The sequence below is a fragment of the Triticum aestivum genome, chromosome 4A, assembly GCF_018294505.1.
Source record: "Triticum aestivum cultivar Chinese Spring chromosome 4A, IWGSC CS RefSeq v2.1, whole genome shotgun sequence".
NCBI lineage: Eukaryota > Viridiplantae > Streptophyta > Magnoliopsida > Poales > Poaceae > Triticum > Triticum aestivum.
The window spans coordinates 531,862,439-531,884,641 of record NC_057803.1 but is presented as its reverse complement, the minus strand read 5'-3'; the positions used below and the strand labels follow the sequence as shown (position 1 = coordinate 531,884,641).

Here is a 22,203-nt window from a genome sequence, read left to right as displayed (position 1 = left end):
CTCCCCTCTCGTTGCTATGCATCACCATGAACTTGCGTGTGCGTAGGATTTTTTTTGAAATTACTACGTTCCCCAACACCCGTCCCCGCCTCCAGATCGCCACGCTGCCTCACCGGAGAGCGCCAAGTCCATCGCCGGCCTCCCCTATTTCTGAAGGTGAGCACGCAAGGACGGTGACCGCGGCGACAAGTTTTGCCCGCGCCTGGACCCGCTCGATCCCCGTTGACCGCGCACGTCGTCCGATTGGGCCAGATCCGCTTCCCCTGCCGGCCACCCTCTTCGCTAGCTGGGCTTAGCCCATGGGTGAGCTGCCCTGCGCCCCGCCTTTTTTTCTTTTCTCATGTTCGGCCAGCCTGCCAGATTCGGCCCGTTCATGTTTTTTTCCCAGATCTACGAATTTCCTATTTATCAAGAGACAAGAGTTTTTCCAGAAAACCCCCTAGACTACATGCATATAATAACTCACAATTGGTGCATCGGATTAAAATGAATTATATATGAAAGTTGCTTAGAATTTTGTGTAGATTAATAATATCCAACTTTCATCTATGTTTAAAATGTTTAAAATGATGTTTGATTAAATTTGCTCCTATGCCATGCTAAAATTCTTTAATTCATAACTAAATAACCGTAACTCGATTTGTAATAAATTTTATATGTAAATGGGGTAGAAAAATGCCTAGTTTAACATGATGCACTCATCTAGCATGTTTAACAACTTTAAAATTATGTTTAGGGCAGAACAGTACCAAACCTAATATATGCATATGAGGAGTTTTTCCGGACTTGTTGTTTTGTTGTCCCGGCCTCATTTAAACTTGCCTAGATTATATAGTTTCATCATGCTTCCCCTCTTGCCATGTTTAACACCATTTAATATTGTGGGGTACATAAACAAGATTGAACTAAATAACTTGTCGTGGTGTTTCGTCAATATGCAACTCGTTGCATATTGAGCTCCACTTAATTTGTAGGGTTGCTTGTGCACTTTGCCATGCCATGCTTCATTAAACTGGACATGCATCATACTTGATTGTGCATCATGCCATGATTATGTGGTGGTTGTTTACCATGATTGTTTGCTTCTTCCTGGTGTTGCTTCTTCGGGTTGGTTCCGATAACGTCGCGTTTGTGAGGATCCATTCGACTTCGTCCGTTTGTCTTCTTCATGGACTCGTTCTTCTTCCTTGCGGGATTTCAGGCAACATGACCATACCCTCGAAATCACTTCTGTCTTTGCTTGCTAGATGCTCGCTCTTTTGCTATGCCTATGCTGCGATACCTACCACTTGCTTATCATGCCTCCCATATTGTTGAACCAAGCCTTTAACCCACCTTGTCCTAGCAAACCGTTGTTTGGCTATGTTACCGCTTTGCTCAACCCTCTTATAGCGTTATTAGTTGCAGGTGAAGATTGAAGTTTGTTCCTTGTTGGAACATGGAGATGTTGTTCCTTGTTGGAACATGTTTACTTGTTGGGATATCACAATATCTCTTATCTAATTAATGCATCTATATACTTGGTAAAGGGTGGAAGGCTCGGCCATATGCCTGGTGTTTTGTTCCACTCTTGCCGCCCTAGTTTCCGTCATGTCGGTGTTATGTTCCCGGATTTTGCTTCCCTTACGCGGTTGGGTTATAATGGGAACCCCTTGACAGTTCGCCTTGAATAAAACTCCTCTAGCAATGCCCAACATTGGTTTTACCATTCGCCACCTAGCCTTTTTCTTTCCCTTGGGTTCTACAGACTCAAGGGTCATCTTTATTTAAACCCCCCTGGGCCAGTGCTCCTCTGAGTGTTGGTCCAACCGAGTAGACTGCGGGGCCACCTCGGGGCAACTAGAGGGTTGGTTTACTCGTAGGATGTCTCATCTGAGTGTGCCCTAAGAACAAGATATGTGCAGCTCCTATCGGGATTTGTCGGCACATTCGGGCGGTGTTGCTGGACTTGTTTTACCATTGTCGAGGATGTCTTGTAGAACCGGGATACCGAGTCTGATCGGAATGTCTCGGGAGAAGGAATATCCTTCGTTGACTGTGAGAGCTTGTGATGGGCTAAGTTGGGACTCCCCTACAGGATTTTGAACTTTCGAAAGCCGTGCCCGCGGTTATGGGCAGATGGGAATTTGTTAATGTCCGGTTGTAGAAAACCTGAAGTTGACCTTAATTAAAATACATCAACCGCGTGTGTTACCGTGATGGTCTCTTCTCGGCGGGGTCCGGGAAGTGAACACGGTGTTGGAGTAATGCTTGACGTAGGTTGTTCTAGGATCACTTCTTGATCATAGTTTTATCGACCGTGCCTTGCCTTCTCTTCTCGCTCTCATTTGCGTATGTTAGCCACCAAACATGCTAGTCGCTTGCCGCAGCTCCACCTCATACCTTTTACCTTACCTATAAGCTTAAATAGTCTTGATCGCGAGGGTGTGAGATTGCTGAGTCCCCGTGACTCACAGATACTTTCAAAACCAGCTTGCAGGTGCCGCTGAACCGTGCAGATGATGAAACCAAGATCAAGGAGGAGCTCGATGAAGATCTTGTCCTTCATGTTGTTTCGTTCTAGTCGATCAGTAGTGGAGCCCAGTTGGGGACGATCGGGGATCTGTGTAGCATTTGGGGTTCTTCTTTTATTTCGGTTCTGTAGTCGGACCTTGATTGTATTTGGATGTTGTAATGCTGTATTCATGTATTTGTGTGAAGTGGCGATTGTAAGCCAACTATGTATCTTTTCTCCTATTGTATTACATGGGTTGTGTGAAGATTACCTCACTTGCGACATTGCTTTCAATGCGGTTATGCCTCTAAGTCATGCTTCGACACGTGGGAGATATAGCCGCATCGACGGCGTTTCATGCAACTAGTACATAAAAGGGTCGGGCCCCGCTGTGTGTTGAGGGTGAACTGGCAACTATACAAAAATAGGGTTTTGGTCCAGTTGTGTATCGAGGGTGGACTTTTAACTAGAAAAAAGGCGGGCTCCGCCTCAGTTGCATCTTGGAGGTGGAGTTGCAACCCAGTTTTGAATCGAGGGTGGACTTGAAACTTGGAGAAAAATGGGTTGGGATCAGTGGCGTATTGAGGTTGGACTTGCAACTGGTACGAAAAAAATATAGGCTCCCCAGTTGCATGTCGGGGGTGGATTTGCAAAAATGGGACAAAAAAGGATTGGTACCCCAGTTGCGTGTGGAGGGTTGACTTGCAACTAGGAGAAATATAGGTAGAGCCTAGTTGTGTATCGAGGTTGGACGCAATTACAACTGGGACAATGACAAACTATGTGCCCAGTTGCGAGTCGAGGGTGGACTTGCAACTGGGACAACTAGGATACTACGATCCCAGTTGTGAGTTAAGGGTGGACTTGCAACTGGGGTGAAACAAAACTATGATACCATTTGCGAGTCGAGGGTGGACTTGCAAGCGGGACAATAACAAACAAAAGCCCAGTTGCGAGTCGAGCGTGGATGTGCAATTGGGATAACAAAACACATGCCCAATTTCTAGCTGAGGGGTGGACACCCAACTAGAAGAGCTACGAGCACATTTTTGAATCGGGAGTGGACATGCAACCAGGACAACTACAACATACAAGCCTAGTCGCGAGTCAAGAGTCAAGTTGCAATCGGGATAAACAAACTATGTGCCCAGTTGCGAGTCAAGGGTGGACTTACAACTATGATGAAAAAAACAAAAAAACACATGCTTCAGTTGCGAGTCGAGGGTGGGCTTGCCACTGGAACAACTACGAGCCTAGTCGCAAGTCATGGATCGACTTGCAATAGGGATAAAACAAACCACAAAATACATTTGCAAGCGAGGGTGAACCTGCAATTGGGAGGAAAAACAAAATACATGTCGAGATGCAAGTCAAGGCTGGGCTTGCAATTGGGATGAAACAAACTATGGTCCTAGTTGCGAGTCAAGAGTGGACTTGCAACGGGCACAAGTACACTGAACTACGATACAAGTTGTAAGTTGAGGGTACACTTGCAACTGGGACAACTAGAAAAACTACGATACAAGTTGCGAGTCGAGGGTGGACTAGCGACTGAGATGAAAAAAACTACGAGTCTACTTGCGAGTCAAGAGTGGATATGCATCCAGGACAGCTACACAAAACTATAATACTATTCGTGAGTCGAGGGTGGAATTGCAACTACGACAATAACAAACTACGAGCCCAGTTGCGGGTCGAGTATAGATTTACAACTTCAATGAAATACAAAATACATGTCCATTGTTAGTCGATGGTGGACTTGCAATTGGGACAACTACGAGACCATTTGCGAGTGGAGGGTGGACTTGCAACTGGGACAATAACAAATTATGAACCCAGTTGCAAGTCGAGTGTAGATTTGCAAATGTAATGAAAAACAAAATACATGCCCATTGCTAGTTGAGGGTGGACTTACAAGACCATTTGCGAGTGAAGGGTGGACTCTACAAATTCTCCACCAGATCAAAATGCATAGCGAAAAACGAAAAAAAGAGAAACGGGTCACGCCCCTCAAACAACAACATATATGGACTCTTGTAAAAAGAATCACAAGAACAAGCCAACACAAAACAAAATGGGGCGAAGAGGACGCGCGACAAAAAAACAAGCTGACATCAGTGCGCATGATCAAGTTTGTGCAAATCTTAAAGCAAACAAATCGTTTGGTTATGGAGTTAGATGAGACATCACAAAGATGAGATTTAGCAAATTCGAAAGGAAAAAAATCTCTTCTCTAGCTACCCAATTGAACCAAAATAAATAAAGACAGATAATAGAAAGATACGTAGCCCTAAAAAAGCCCACTAAAAACAGAAAATGGCCCACTAAAAAAGTCACATCAGGCATCACTGCTTCACAAGGGGCAAACAAAAAATACGACACAACGACAACAGCACAACTCAGGAGCACGTATATCTAACAGAATATGAGTTAAATGAGACATTGTTAACTCTCATCTAAGTGAGAATTAACAAAACCAATTTGAAATAGGACCCCTAGATCGCGATGAAAACGTCCCAACAAAAGATACAAACACGAGCAGACCGATAAGTAGACACAATACACACAACACGGGACACACGCGACAAAACAACCCGACAAAGATTTGCACGACATTTAAATTGAATTGATAACATAGTGAAAAAAATGAAGATTTAAAACAAATAAATAAAAATAAAAAAGGAAAAAGAAAAAGAAATGAAAAAAGAGAGAAAATATAAATAAAAAACAAATGGGAGTGGAAAATCACTTACTTTCACTCCACCCTTTTCACTTCCAACCCACTCCTCACGTGAAGGAGTGTAGCAAAAAAAAAACAGCATCGTGAGAAAATGAATGAGCACCTCTCGAGAGAAAATAGGGACAACTCTCTCTGACTGTTCTCTTAGCATGGTACTTTTTTTTTGAGAAATTCCAACCACGGTACATGGAAGCCCACAACTGAGACAAACAGAAAAAAAACCATAAACATGTCAAACGGTGCAGACCAGCCCGAGACAAAACAGAAAAAAGCCCACAAACAAGACGGCCCGCCCCAATCTCGTGTGGAGACACAGGCACGTCAACGCGACGTGCACGAGCATGCGAGGAACGATCACTTTGCGCGAGTTTTAAAGATACTAGCAAAAGGGCCCGTGCGTTGCAACGGGAGAAAAATATATCACATGCCTCTAGCCCAATAGCCCCATGGCCAAAAGCCCCCACAAGTTTACGTCCTCTATTCTCACATTACTCATGACAAACAGGAGCAGAATGGGACGAATGGGCAACGAACGATGGAAAAAGAGAAAAATATTCTCCAATAAAATTTCACAAAATGTTCCGAGAAAAATGTAAAGCTAGTTTGTAATTTCACGGAAATGCCACTTCTAGAATGCATAAAAAACATAATCCGGCCAATCATTTTATATTGATATGTTCACACACTTAAGTTCTGCTATTATTGCCTCGTGTTTCAATTGGTAAATAAGAAAATTAATGATGTCGGGTGTTGTTTGAGAATGAAAATTGTTCTCTCTCATACCCTTAATCAACTCAAACACTCCGATATGTAAATTCAGGCATATACATTTAGCTTGTACTACAAAAAAAGTAAAGCTAGAAACCTAGCAAGTACTATTACTTTTCAAGGACCAAAAACTTGAAAGAGGAATAACACAGAAAAAATGAAGAACATCCCTCTAGTGGAAGCACTACGTGCATTTGTGAGTCCAAGCATAGTATCTCCAATAAATTATTCAGAAAATAAACATGCCTAAAAAGTTTAGAGACCTCATGACAGGTGGACTGATGCCCAATATATCTTTAGATAAACAATGAGTATGTTTCCCCAGGTAATTTGATGAACTGAAGCAAATTATCCGCAAGTAATAGAAAAGAAAATTAGTAGATCATCCAAGGATCAAATGGGCAAACAGTAATATAATCTTGAAAAGAAACACCAATTTCAGTAAATTTTACCACAAAAAAATTGCAGTTCTCTGTCACTTCTTTCCTTGTACCCAGAATAATTCCAAAAATACCAATACCACAAATTACAAAAATTCCACAGACCTCATGAAAGGTAACCTGATGTACTTTAGTCCCGGTATAGTGCTTCTACTTAGCCTAATAGGGGCAGCGCCATTCAAAAAACTAACAAATCAAATCAATCAAATGCAAGCTTTTTGTTCACTGTAACTATTCCGCAAGACTGTGCTAAAAAATAAGCTATTTAGAGGATCACAACTATAGTACTGTGCGATATTTAGAAATCAGCATGTGCATGCAAGTGCAGCTCCATTGCATACCAGTTTCATGATGGCAATTAAATCTGAAATCCAAAAGCTTAAGTAACCTCAAAGTTGAAATATCGCATCCTTGCAGCTATGTTTCCACTGACAAATTGACTTCTTGCTAATGGAGCAACCCAACGATTAGTCGTAACATAATAAAAATACTGCAGTTGTACATTCTTGTTAGTAAGAAACATAATTTTAGTGCTAGAGATAAATTATTTGTTTCACCGTGCTAGAGATTAATTCTTTGTTCCACCGAAATGACATAATTTTTATGTTCGGGAAACTTGATGTTTTGGCAAGATCCTTGTGCAAGTGAACCGATTCACCGATAAGACATTGATATTCTAAGTGAATAAGTAAAGCATATATAACCACAAAAATTGGTACCGGATAAAAGAAACTGCCAATGCAATGAAGATAATAACAAAGAAAGGAACTCCAAACATAATCAACCAGCAAAAACATTTAAAATAAATTTTGCAAGAAAACATGCCCGTGCATTAAAACGGGGTATAAATATTCTAGTGATGATAAATCATTCTATGTAGAAGTTCTTAGAGTGATATAAGTTCAGATCCAAACAAAGTTACTACTGTACTTTGCATAATAAATCAGCTAAAAAAGATTCCAAGGTGTAGTACAGAATCATGGTTTGCCACAAATAAAGGCTAAGTTGAACTACTATAAAATATAGGAGGTTGCCCAGAGAATAGTCAGGAACTCCTAAGTGCTCCTACCAAAGTGCAGATTGACGATGCAAACCACAATTAATAATGTGCATGAGCAATTAAACAATGGGCCACCTACAATTCAGATTAGCACAGAAGAGAACTGCTAAACTATGAGCTCCCCTAAAAACAACCCATAAACAGAAATATCAAGGGGCCATATTTATTGTGTTTTTTTACCTTGTGTACACTTAGCCTTGTCATACTGGCTTCACGCAGATGAATCAGTCTGCCTTACACTCAACCAATGTAGTTGCACTTGCACATCTGCCGGACTGGTACACGGTAACATGATAATATGAGTCGTTCAGATTCAGCTCGTCTGGGTAGAGATGTACTACTTGTTGTCTTCTCTTGGAGGCTGGCTTGATTTGGAGATCTCCTCACATTGCAGAAGAATCACTTCTGATTCCCTCCACCAGAAGAACTCAAGAACAAAAGCTCTCAAACATAGTATGCGAAAGAATTTCCAGAAACCAAATCGACCACACGACGAGCTAACAACCTTCTCCTGTTCAGAATTCCAATAATACAAAAATAGATCTGGATATAAATTAAGACTGTATCTTATTCTCTTAAAATTGAGGATTTGCAAGCATTTAAGACCTTCTGCTCTCTGTACCACATTTTAAAGATATACTCATATACATAACCTTGAGAAAAAATGTTCATCGCATTGTTCCCTTCTAGATGTTAGATAGATACTACAACCTAACAAATATTCATGGATCAATTGCAGTAGTTGATGTCTAGTATCATTTGTTTGAGTTAATCAATGAATTATAGGTATCGATAGGACTTCACCTCATTCCACTTCTATTGCCCTTGTTCCAATGTTGATTTGACATCAGCCTCTCTAGTAGACGGAGAATCCATGTCAATAACAGCCTCTCAAGTCTCAAAGTACATACTCATAAAATCCTCCTCAAGTAATTTTATTGTTTCCATAAGCAATCATGAACCTACTGTACCAACATGAACAGTCAATACATATTAGTAGTGTACACAGAAATACATATCACATACTCCTGCCATCTCTCGCACACATGATGATCACATACTGTTGCTTCTGATCACAGATAGTCCTCTCCCTCAAACAAATACATCTATACGAATTGGGCTGCATATAATTAGGAGAACGTTATGGACCTCAAGGTGGGTGCAGAAATTTATCAGCTCAATCTACCTCCCATCACTGAAAAGACGGAAGAAAAAATTGCTTAGTTCTGAATTTCATCGAGCATCTAATAAATAATTTAAATAGTGATGACACATTGAGCTGGAATCAGTTGAAACAGAGGTAGTACATCATAGTCAGTTAGGTAGTGCAGTCACTACCCACTAAAAAAGTAATGACATATCCTACAGGAAAACAACAATCAGAAAATGATTATAAAAAAACAAATATGTTCCCCATAGTCCGTTGCCTATCGCTTAGAGCATACACGCACTGTGACATGTCTGATGAACATCACTGGACAGAACCTAAAACTGGAGTAACATGGAGCAACTTCAGAAAAATGAGCTAATGACGATGTATATGCCTACTTTCTGGTTCTAAAATTTCATGGTTCAGTTTACTGTTATTCTGCCCTACTTCAATCAAATAATCATGCAAACAAAGTATTCATATACATGCCAAGAATAATGCTAATTTTGGTGCTAACAGTAGGGGTGCTCAGGTGTATAACGTCAAGGAACACACTAACAGGTTGTTTTTCCTGGAACTTTGTTCCTTCTGTGAAATCTGAATATAAATGCAACTGGAACATAACTATCACTCAAACTTTTGACTATGTGTCGGCCCAAACTTGGTCGGATTAGCATGGTTCAGTTTAGAATAGAGGAACACCACAACAGATGTAAACTCCAAGGTGTAAGTCAATACTGAATCTTCAGATACGTGTCTTGTTCAGACAACAAACAATCATGAACAAATCTCTAAAAAATATTCAGAGATGCAAACATGCTAGCCTCAGGTGTAGTAACTTTCATGGGGAGAAATACCTTTGTGTAGCCGCCTCAGGCGATGGAGGGCTCGATGGGTGTTCTTCTTCCGCCGGCGAACTCGGCATAGTATGGCTGGACGGATGATTTTCCTCCGCCAGCGACATTGGATGTTCCTCTGAAAGTTGCAATGTGATGGGATTTGATGGAGATTCTGGTCGAGGGACATGGCATGATGGACGTTCCGGTCGAGGATCCCTCCTTATGACAGCCAAGTCCAATCCGGGTCGGGTACTACATGCTTTTGCCTTGGAGAAGAACAGAGACTCAAATTCGATTACATTGGAAATTAACTTATGTTGGAGAAGGACACGGTCTCCAATTCCATCCAAATCACGACACTGCACTGAAGATTCAGAGAACTGAAGCTGGCCTCGCTGTTGTGTTCGGGCGTCCATCCAAATCACGACACTGCACCGAAAATTCAGATAACTGAAGCTCGCTGTTGTGTTTGTGTATCTATGTGATGGAGGGCCGTCAGGCAGGGATGTGTGCGGAGCGCCGGTGCTGGCCAGGCCAGCGGCGTGCTATGTCGTAGCTTCGCCGGTGCCAGCGGTAGCGAGTCCATCTTCTCCTCGGCGCGGCGCCTAGCCGCACCAGCTCCACGCCAATCACCTCGGTCGTCCACTCCTCGCGCACCACCGACTGCACCAACCGCGGCAGGTCCAGCGTGCCGTCGTCGCCATCCTGCAGCGACGCGTGCGTCGAGGACTTGCCGTTGAGCAGATCCAGCAAGAGCACGCCCAGAGAGTGTCGCCGCGCGTCCACCACCTCCGGGGCGCGGTAGCCGTCGACGCCCGCAGCACGTCCTCAAACCACGGCGGCCGCCCCTGCCATTCGAGGCGCGTGCTGCTGCTTTGCTGGAGCAGCACCCCGAAGAGCGGGACCTTGAGGTCGCCAAGGAGAACGGAGAAGCTCTTGCCGCCTGCCTGGCCTGCCGTCGGGAGGACGACGACGAGAGGAACGCACGTTCGTCCGCGCTTGGGCCACGGCAGCTGATTCGGCCCAGCCGCCCGCGAAGCCGTCGTCCATCTGGAACCGCATCAACTCGCCTGCCTTGGAGCTCGCCGCCTCCGACCACCTCTCCATCGTCCTTCGCCTCGATCGTCCGTCCCATCTCCGGATGGCGCGCCGGAGAAGCTGGGCCGTAGATGCTTCATCAGGCTGCTGGCTACCTTCGCTGCCGCAGCGACATCCTCCTCATCCTGATTCTCTCCTTCCTCGTCGGCACGGCCTTGGGGTCTGCGCTGGTCGGTGACAGGTGCGCCGCCGGCTCGTAGTCCCCGTGCGGCGCCGGATGCGCTGTGCCTCCAGCTCCCCACTCGCCGGGGCCCCTGCTCCGCCACCTCGTCCGCCCCGTTCGCCGCGGCCGCCTCCAACTGCCGGTCTGAATACCAAGAAACAGAGGATACGCGAAAGGGATTTTTTTTACCGAATCGTTTTCCCCAGAGCCACTTACGTAGGGAGTGCGGGTTCAATTTTCGAAAAAGTGAAGGGTCTTTTTGCAAAAGCATGCGACGGACGACCAGAAGCACTAGCTGGTTTATTAGTATGTATATATATATATATATATATATATATATATAGGTAAAGAGGTAAAGAGGTAAAGATAAAGAGGTAACGATAAAGATAAAGATATATAATCTGACGGTCCTGTACTTAGATATGACATCCTTAAATATCATCTAGATCTGAGTTAGCAATTCCTAGAACCAAAAGAATGTCGCAGCCAGAAGTACCAAACGACGCATCCGACACGGCATCCAGGTTCCCAAGTCCCAACAACCCAAGCAAGCAGGCGTGGAATAAGGGTTACTCGCTGCCGCCATCGTGGCTCTCGCCGACGAACTCGGCGATGCGTGTCATGAGGTTGCGCGCGTCATCGAATCCAGGGAAGAGGAAGAACGCGTGAATGCCGTCCGGGTACTCCAACGCCCTCACGTCCTTGCCGCTGTCCTTCAGCATCTCGCAGTACCGCCTCTGCCAGTCCTGCAGTGGGTCATAGCCGCCGATGACGAGCAGCACCGGCGGGAAGGCCGGGCTGTCCAGGCCAGCGGCTGCCCCAGGGGAGGTGAAGCACGCGGCCTCGTGAGTGCGGTCAGCGCCGTCCGGGAGGAACGCGCGCCACATCCAGTCGGTGCGGGCGACGGACACGATCGGCGCGCCGTCAAGGCGGAGCTCGGAGGGCGTGCGCTCCTCGCCGCCGAAGAAGGGCTGGATGGCAATGACGCCGGCGAGACGGACGTTCTTGAACGCAGGCACATCCGCGGCGTAGCGCCTGGCGACGTGGTGCGCGATGTTGCCGCCCGCGCTGTCCCCGGCGAGGAAGCAGCGGGAGCCTGGAGCGGGACGTCCGCCGGGTGGTTATCCGGGTCGTCGAGGAAGCGGAGCGCGGCGAGGCCGTCGTCGTAGGGCGCGGGGAACCGGTGCTCCGGGGCGCGGCGGTAGTCGACGGAGAGCACGGCCGCGGAGGCGTACCTCGCGATGCGCCGGCACGCGGCGTCGTAGGCCAGCGACGCCGCGGAGAGGAACGCGAACCCGCCGCCGTGGAAGAAAACGATCACGGGGAGAGGCGCTCCCTTGGCGTCGCCGGGTCTCGCTGGGTGGAAGAGGCGGGCGCGAATGCGGAGGGTTGGGTCGATGACGACGTCGCGGGAGGCGACGCCGCGGCACGGGGAGGAGAAGGCCGGGACGCGCGGGTCTAGGAGGGAGAGCACGCGGCGGTTCACGGTGCCGTCGGCGCGGCGGGTGGCGTCGGCAACGTAGTCCACGGCCCTGAGGGATAGACGCATGATGCGCGACATCGGCGGCTTCGGCCTACTCCCCGGCGGGGGCTCCTCTGCCATTGTCGTGGCGCGCGCGTCCTCCCGCGGTTCTCGAAGTGTAGTTGCGTTGCTGCCGGGTTTGAGTAGGATTTATAGTGGTTGGGTAACGGGTACTCTCTGCCTCTGGTGGAGACTTTTTTTTGAACTCTCTCTGGTGGAGACTTGTTTGAGAGTGTGGCTAATCTACTCTGCAGTGATAATGAGGTTATTACTTAACTAGGTTAGGTGTGTTGATGAAGTTTTCTGTGATTTCTTATGTCCGGGCAGATAGAAAGGCAACTTTCAGCGAGCCTGTGGCCATCACATCCTAATGTTAGGGATGTTAGGAGGTTGAACGAAAATTGCTATTAGAGCCCGATCTAATCTACTCCGAGAGGTACAATAAGTTCAAAAATGAGAGCACATATATGTTAGGTATCTGAAAATTTTCTTTAGTTTGAGTCACCCTGAATTTGATTCGGCGTTTATCTTTATTAGTCGATTATTCTAGGACCACAAAAACCGAGCTGGGCAAAACCTATCCAGTTCTGATGCTTCAACCCGTTAGTTCTAACCCCCATGGCCCCCTCTTCTTCCCCACGCCCTCTTCTTCTTCTGCATAGGGCATATCGCCCAGTCGGCAGTCACGGCTATACAAGAGAAAGGCAGAGATTAAATTGTGATACCGATGGTTGTAATTTACTTATCATACTATGCAGTAGTTTTGTTTATTTTCAGTGTAAGTTGTTTACTTGGAGCTCTATAATTAAATATTCTCAAGTGCACACACTTTTTTACATTGAACAACTATTATGGGCTAGCAAAAACAAGCACCTTACATTCGGTAATATCACTTGCGACACCAAATAAAACCGCCAAAATACCCGCAAGAAATTAAAAAATATATAAATTAGACACAAAACGGCAACCATCATGAACAAAAAAAATTAAAGAAACAAAGTAGAAGAAACTCACACGTATAGAACATCCTCACGAAAACTTAAAAACTTGATACTGATTTAGAAAAGTAATCATTCACCAGAAAATCATTAAACTAAACATTGGACATGCAAAAAATCATTGAAAATGAATTTGATTAAAGTTCAACATTTAAATAATATACGTACAAAAATAATAAATAATAGATGGTCAAACGTTGCTGAAATATCAACTAAATCAGATCTTGAATGGTCAAATAACTATTTTTAGGGTATTGTCATAATAACTTAACACCACACTAACTAGGGATAACGAAAACATCAAGAACTCGGATATCAATTCATCATTCAGGCGGCCAAACAGATCTTTAATATAGTTATGCTCCATAAGCGTCTCTGACCTTTCTCTTTTTTTCCGGAACGAGAAACAACGCTCGCGTGGCCATGCGTACTAGCACAATGAACAACCAGACCGATTCCTAGAAAAAGGCGCCCTGCTTGCCATCACCCACCCACACCATCGTCACGGAAGAGAAGAGGTTCCTAGCTATCATGGTGATCGCATGGTAGCTCCATGCCAACCCAATGGCGCTTCGGGTGACACCAAGCGTATTAGAGCAATCTAAGGCATAGTGCACATCGAAACCTTTTGTGGTCTTGCAAGCTAGGCCATCCAGGTTGAGCGGCGAGCAGATATTCTTCCATGCCACCTTGCATTTGCCATCAGAGAGCTCATTTATGATGCTGATCCCTTGAAGAATTCCTTTTGGCGCCCGCAGAAAGGTTTAGACCAAAGGTTGGCATGGCGTCGATTACAGAACGCATGGGCATATGTCACCTCACCAACCAATGTCCTTTGCAACGAAGACCTAACTGATTTAATAATATAAGTTGAAAAAAAAACACTGCATGCCTGTAGTAGTAGAACGTACGCATCACATCGATGGGATGAGAAACCTAGTACGCATTGACGCTTTGGGGGATGCATGAGGCTGTAAAGCATGTGGCTGGGCATAACGGCGCGACACATTGGGCACTTTTTGGCTCTGTGCAGCCACGGCGTAAGGCATGAGCGGTGGAAAGCGTGGGAGCAACCAGGCAGCCTCACAGCGTCTTCATCCTCCACCAGGTCCGACAGGCAGATACAACACTCCGCCATATCCTCGATGACCGTGACCTTGATATTAAGAGATATGTCAATGTCGTAGCGACCAGCCTGGTCACCGAGGCTACGAATGTTGGGGAACCTAGTAATTTCAAAAAAAAATCTACGCGCACGCAAGATCATGGTGATGCATAACAACGAGAGGGGAGAGTGTTGTCTACGTACCATCGTAGACCGACAGCGGAAGCGTTATGACAACGCGGTTGATGTAGTCGTACGTCTTCACGGCCCGACCGATCAAGCACCGAAACTACGGCACCTCCAAGTTTTAGCACACGTTCAGCTCGATGACGATCCCCGGACTCCGATCCAGCAAAGTGTCGGGGAAGAGTTCCATAAGCACGACGGCGTGGTGACGATCTTGATGTTCTATCGTCGCAGGGCTTCGCCTAAGCGCCGCTACAATATTATCGAGGAGTATGGTGGAAGGGGGCGCCGCACACGGCTAAGAAAACGATCACGAGGATCAACTTGTGTGTCTAGAGGTGCCCCCTGCCTCCGTATATAAAGGAGCAAAGGGGGGGTGCGGCCGACCCTAGGAGGAGGCGCGCCGGAGGAGTCCTACTCCTACCGGGAGTAGGACTCCCCACCTTTCCCTAGTTGGATTAGGACTTGGGGAGAAGGAGGAGAGGGAAGAAAGGAAAGGGGGGCGTCGCCCCCCCCCCCCTGTCCAATTCGGACTTGGGGGGGAGGGGCGCGCGGCAGCCCCTAGGCCTCCTCTCCTCTTCCTCCACTAGGCCCATTAAGGCCCATTAGGTTACCGGGGGGTTCCGGTAACCTCCCGGTACTCCGGTAAAATGCCGGTTTCACCCGGAACACTTCCGATGTCCAAACATAGGCTTCCAATATATCAATCTTTATGTCTCGATCATTTTGAGACTCCTCGTCATGTCCGTGATCATATCCGGGACTCCGAACAAACTTCGGTTCATCAAAATATATAAACTCATAATGAAACTGTCATCGTAACGTTAAGTGTGCGGACCCTACGGGTTCGAGAACAATGTAGACATGACCGAGACACGTCTCCGGTCAATAACCAATAGCGTAACCTGGATGCTCATATTGGCTCCTACATATTCTACGAAGATCTTTATCGGTCATATCGCATAACAACATACGTTGTTCCCTTTGTCATCGGTATGTTACTTGCCCGAGATTCGATCGTCGGTATCTCAATACCTAGTTCAATCTCGTTACCGGCAAGTCTCTTTACTCGTTCCGTAATACATCATCTCGCAACTAACTCATTATTTGCAATGCTTGCAAGGCTTATGTGATGTGCATTACCGAGAGGGCCCAGAGATACCTCTCCGACAATCGGAGTGACAAATCATAATCTCAAAAAATGCCAACCCAACATGTACCTTTGGAGACACCTGTAGAGCTCCTTTATAATCACCCAGTTACGTTGTGACGTTTGGTAGCACACAAAGTGTTCCTCCGGCAAACGGGAATTGCATAATATCATAGTCATAGGAACATGTATAAGTCATGAAGAAAGCAATAGCAACATACTAAACGATCGGGTGCTAAGCTAATGGAATGGGTCATGTCAATCACATCATTCTCCTAATGATGTGATCCCGTTAATCAAATGACAACACATGTCTATGGTTAGGAAACATAACCATCTTTGATTAACGAGCTAGTCAAGTAGAGGCACACTAGTGACGTTTAGTTTGTCTATGTTCACACAAGTATTATGTTTCCGGATAATACAATTCTAGCATGAATAATAAACATTTATCATGATATAAGGAAATAAATAATAACTTTATTATTGCCTCTAGGGCATATTTCCTTCAGTCTCCCACTTGCACTAGAGTCAATAATCTAGTTCACATCACCATGTGATTTAACACTAATAGTTCACATCTTTATGTGATTAGTTCACATCTTCATGTGACTAACACCCAAAGGGTTTACTAGAGTCAATAACCTAGTTCACATCGCTATGTGATTAACACCCAAAGAGTGATCATATTTTGCTTGTGAGAGAAATTTAGTCAACGGGTCTGCCATATTCAGATCGGTATGTATTTTGCAAATTTCTATGTCAACAATGCTCTGCACGAAGCTACTCTAGCTAATTGCTCTCACTTTCAATATGTATCCATATTGAAGACTTAGAGTCATCTGGATCAGTGTCAAAACTTGCATCGACGTAACCCTTTATGACGAACCTTTTTGTCACCTCCATAATCGAGAAACGTATCCTTATTCCACTAAGGATAATTTTGACCAATGTCCAGTGATCTACTCCTAGATCACTATTGTACTCCCTTGCCAAAATCAGTGTAGGGTATACAATAGGTCTGGTACACAGCATGGCATACTTTATAGAACCTATGATTGAGGCATAGGGAATGACTTTCACTCTCTTTCTATCTTCTGTCGTGGTCGGGTTTTGAGTCTTACTCAATTTCACACATTGTTACACAGGAAAGAACTCTTTCTTTGACTGTTCCATTTTGAACTACTTCAAAATCTTGTCAAGGTATGTACTCATTGAAAAAACTTATCAAGCGTCTTGATCTATCTCTATAGGTCTTGATGCTCAATATGTAAGCAGCTTCACCGAGGTCTTTCTTTGAAAAACTCCTTTCAAATACTCTTTTATGCTTTGCAGAATAATTCTACATTATTTCCGATCAACGATATGTCATTCACATATACTTATCAGAAATGTTGTAGTGCTCCCACTCACTTTTTTGTAAATACAGACTTCACCGCAAGTCTGTATAAAACTATATGCTTTGATCTACTTATCAAAGCGTATATTCCAACTCCGAGATGCTTGCACCTGTCCATAGATGGATCGCTGGAGCTTGCATATTTTGTTAACACCTTTAGGATCGACAAAACCTTCTAGTTGCATCGTATACAACTCTTCTTTAATAAATCCATTAAGGAATGCAGTTTTGTTTATCCATTTGCCAGATTTCATAAAATGCGGCAATTGCTAACATGATTCGGACAGACTTAAGCATAGATACGAGTGAGAAAATTTTATCGTAGTCAACACCTTGAACTTTGTCAGAAACCTTTTTCGACAAGTCTAGCTTTGTAGATAGTAACACTACTATCAGCGTCTGTCTTCCTCTTGAAGATCCATTTATTCTCAATTGCTTGCCGATCATCGGGCAAGTCAACCAAAGTCCACATTTTGTTCTCATACATGGATCCCATCTCAGATTTCATGGCCTCAAACCATTTCGCAGAATCTGGGCTCATCATCGCTTCCTCATAGTTCGTAGGTTTGTCATGGTCAAGTAACATGACCTCCAGAATAGGATTACTGTACCACTCTGGTGCAGATCTCACTCTATTTTACCTACGAGGTTCGGTAGTAACTTGATTTGAAGTTACATGATCATCATCATTAGCTTCCTCACTAATTGATGTAGTAGTCACAGGAACAGATTTCTGTGATGAACTACTTTCCAATAAGGGAGAAGGTATAGTTACCTCATCAAGTTCTACTTTCCTCCCACTCACTTCTTTCGAGAGAAACTCCTTCTCTAGAAAGGATCCATTCTTAGCAACGAATGTCTTGCCTTCGGATCTGTGATAGAAGGTGTACCCAACAGTCTCCTTTGGGTATCCTATGAAGACATATTTCTCCGATTTGGGTTTGAGCTTATCAGGATGAAACTTTTTCATATAAGCATCACAACCCAAAACCTTAAGAAACGACAACTTTGGTTTCTTGCCAAACCATAGTTCAGATTGTGTCGTCTCAACGGATTTAGATGGTGCCCTTTTTAACGTGAATGCAGTTGTCTCTAATGCATAACCCCAAAACGATAGTGGTAGATCGGTAAGAGACATCATAGATTGCACTATATCCAATAAAGTACGGTTATGACGATCGGACACACCATTATGCTGTGATGTTCCAGGTGGCATGAGTTTGTGAAACTATTCCACATTGTTTTAATTGAAGACCAAAACTCGTAACTCAAATATTTGTCTCCGCGATCAGATCGTAGAAACCTTATTTTCTTGTTACGATGATTTTTCATTTCACCCTGAAATTATTTGAACTTTTCAAATGTTTCAGACTTATGTTTTGTCAAGTAGATATACCCATATCTGCTCAAATCATCTGTGAAGGTCAGAAAATAACGATACCCGCCGCGAGCTTCAACATTCATCGGACCACATACATTTGTATGTATGATCTCCAACAAATCTGTTGCTCTCTCCATAGTACCGGAGAACGGCGTTTTAGTCATCTTGCCCATGAGGCACGGCTCGCAAGTACCAAGTGATTCATAATCAAGTGGTTCCAAAAGTCCATCAGTATGGAGTTTCTTCATGCGCTTTATACTGATATGACCTAAACGGCAGTGCCACAAATAAGTTGCACTATCATTATTTACTTTGTATCTTTTGGCTTCAATATTATGAATATGTGTAACACTACCATCGAGATCCAACGAACTATTTTCATTGGGTGTATGACCATCGAAGGTTTTATTCATGTAAACAGAACAACAATTATTCTCTAACTTTAATGAATAACCGTTGTCGGTGTCAAAACCGGCGGATCTCGGGTAGGGGGTCCTAAACTGTGCGTCTAGGCCGGATGGTAACAGGAGGCAAGGGACATGAAGTTTTACCCAAGTTCGGGCCCTCTTGATGGAGGTAAAACCCTACGTCATGCTTGATTAATATTGATGATATGGGTAGTACAAGAGTAGATCTACCACGAGATCGGAGAGGCTAAACCCTAGAAGCTAGCCTATGGTATGATTGTTGTTCTGTATGTTGTCCTACGGTCTAAGACCCTCCAGTTTATATAGACACCGGAGAGGGTTAGGGTTACACAAAGTCGGTTACAATGGTAGGAGATCCACATATCCGTATCGCCAAGCTTGCCTTCCACGCCAAGGAAAGTCCCTCCCGGACACGGGACGAAGTCTTCAATCTTGTATCTTCATAGTCCAGGAGTCTGGCTGAAGGTATAGTCCGGCCATCCGGACACCCTCTAATCCAGAACTCCCTCAGTAGCCCCTGAACCAGGCTTCAATGACGACGAGTCCGGCGCGCAGATTGTCTTCGGCATTGCAAGGCGGGTTCCTCCTCCAAGTACTTCATAGAAGATTTTGAACACAAAGATAGTGTCCGGCTCTGCAAAATAAGTTTCCACATATTTCCATATAGAGAATAATATTTACACAAATCTAATCTGCTGACGTATTCCATAGTGTGACATCCCACCACGGCCAAGCCTTTATTCGAATCGTTTTATTGTCCCACCTCAGCGTGTCATGCGAGGCGGTTTCCTTGGCACGTCTTGTTAAAGCAGAGATCTTGTCCCCTTATTCCGGGATTTTCATCAATACGGGCGTGGGTAACCCAACTGCGCCATTGATTACGGCGCTTGGAGATAAGCGAGTTTTACCAGGCTGGTGGGGACACGTAGTTGCGTCCACCCATATAAGGAAATAAGGATCCACCTTTTCACCTACGCCTTCTTCCTCCTTTGCCTATCCATTTCCGCGCACTCGAGCTCCAGCGCCCAAGTCCGCACTCCCCACCTCAACCTTCTCCAGCCATGTCCGGAGTGGGAGGCAAGTGGATGGTCTCCTCCGTCATGGAGGGACACATCAAAAAACTGAGGAAGGACGGATACTTGTCTAACGACATCGTGTACTGGCTTTCCGAAGAGGGGCAGCTCCTCCCCACCCCAAGGCCCCATGAGAGGGTAGTGTTCCTTCCCCACTTCCTCCGCGGACTGGGCTTTCCTATCCACCCATTCGTCCGGGGACTCATGTTCTACTACGGCCTGGATTTCCATGATCTGGCCCCGAACTTCATCCTCAACATCTCGGCGTTTATCGTCGTGTGCGAGGCTTTCCTCCGCATCCTGTTGGGTTTCGTAGTAATTTCAAAAAATTTCCTACGCTCACGCAAGATCATGGTGATGCATAGCAATGAGAGGGGAGAGTATGATCTACGTACCTTGTAGATCGACAACGGAAGCGTTTGGTTGATGTAGTCGTACGTCTCCACGGCCCGACCGATCAAGCACCGAAACTACGGCACCTCCGAGTTCTAGCACACGTTCAGCTCGATGACGATCCCCGGACTCCGATCCAGCAAAGTGTCAGGGAAGAGTTCCGTCAGCACGACGGCGTGGTGACGATCTTGATGTACTACTGCAGCAGGGCTTCGCCTAAGTACGGCTACAATATTATCGAGGACTATGGTGGAAGGGGGCACCGCACACGGCTATGAATATGATCACGTGGATCAACTTGTGTCTCTGGGGTGCCCCTGCCTCCGTATATAAAGGCTCAAGAGGGGGAGGCCGGCCGGCCATCATAGGGCGCGCCAGGAGGAGTCCTACTCCCTCCGGGAGTAGGACTTCTCCCCCAATCCTAGTTGGAATAGGATTCGCGAGGTGGGAAAAGAGAGAGAGAGAAGGAGCGGGGTGCCGGCCCCCTCTCTCCTTGTCCTATTCGGACTAGGGGGGAGGGGCACGCGGCCCAGCCCTGGCTGCCTCTCCTCTTCTTCCACTAAGGCCCATTAAGGCCCATATAGCTCCCGGGGGGTTCTGGTAACCTCCCGGTACTCCGGTAAAATCCCGATTTCACCCGGAACACTTCCGATATCCAAACATAGGCTTCCAATATATCAATCTTTATGTCTCGACCATTTCGAGACTCCTCGTCATGTCCGTGATCACATCCGAGACTCCGAACAACCTTCGGTACATCAAAATGCATAAACTCATAATATAACTGTCATCGTAACCTTAAGCGTGCGGACCCTACGGGTTCGAGAACAATGTAGACATGACCGAGACACGTCTCCGGTCAATAACCAATAGCGGGACCTGGATGCCCATATTGGCTCCTACATATTCTACGAAGATCTTTATCGGTCAGACCGCATAACAACATACGTTGTTCCCTTTGTCATCGGTATGTTACTTGCCCGAGATTCGATCGTCGGTATCCTATACCTAGTTCAATCTCGTTACCGGCAAGTCTCTTTACTCGTTCTGTAATACATCATCCCGCAACTAACTCATTAGTTGCAATGCTTGCAAGGCTTATGTGATGTGTATTACCGAGAGGGCCCAGAGATACCTCTCCGACAATCGGAGTGACAAATCCTAATCTCGAAATACGCCAACCCAACATGTACCTTTGGAGACACCTGTAGAGCACCTTTATAATCACCCATTTACGCTGTGACGTTTGGTAGCACACAAAGTGTTCCTCCGGCAAACGGGAGTTGCATAATCTCATAGTCATAGGAACATGTATAAGTCATGAAGAAAGCAATAGCAACATACTAAACGATCGGGTGCTAAGCTAATGGAATGGGTCATGTCAATCAGATCATTCACCTAATGATGTGATCCCGTTAATCAAATGACAACTCATGTCTTTGGTTGGGAAACATAACCATCTTTGATCAACAAGCTAGTCAAGTAGAGGCATACTAGTGACACTCTATTTGTCTATGTATTCACACATGTATTATGTTTCCGGTTAATACAATTCTAGCATGAATAATAAACATTTATCATGAAATAAGGAAATAAATAATAACTTTATTATTGCCTCTAGGGCATATTTCCTTCAGTCTCCCACTTGCACTAGAGTCAATAATTTAGTTCACATCGCCATGTGATTTAACAGCAATAGTTCACATCACCATGTGATTAACACCCATAGTCCACATCGATATGTGACCAACACCCAAAGGGTTTACTAGAGTCAGTAATCTAGTTCACATCGCTATGTGATTAACACCCAAAGAGT

General features: G+C 45.2%; 1 long non-coding RNA gene and 1 pseudogene across 2 annotated transcripts; both read right to left on the bottom strand.

The window, feature by feature from the left end:
• Positions 1-5,738: 5,738 nt before the first annotated feature.
• On the bottom strand, positions 5,739-11,044 carry LOC123082214 (uncharacterized). 2 transcript variants are annotated; one of them, XR_006438975.1, is made up of 3 exons: positions 9,510-11,029; positions 8,307-8,697; positions 5,739-8,013 (listed from the first exon to the last, which is right to left on the bottom strand). It is a non-coding gene; the product is annotated as an uncharacterized lncRNA (long non-coding RNA). The 2 variants fall into 2 exon arrangements; XR_006438974.1 differs by lacking the exon at positions 5,739-8,013 and having other exon boundaries at positions 8,363-8,697; positions 9,510-11,044.
• A 119-nt stretch (positions 11,045-11,163) lies between these two features.
• On the bottom strand, positions 11,164-12,658 carry LOC123082212 (probable carboxylesterase 18; annotated as a pseudogene).
• Between the last annotated feature and the right edge of the window lie 9,545 nt (positions 12,659-22,203).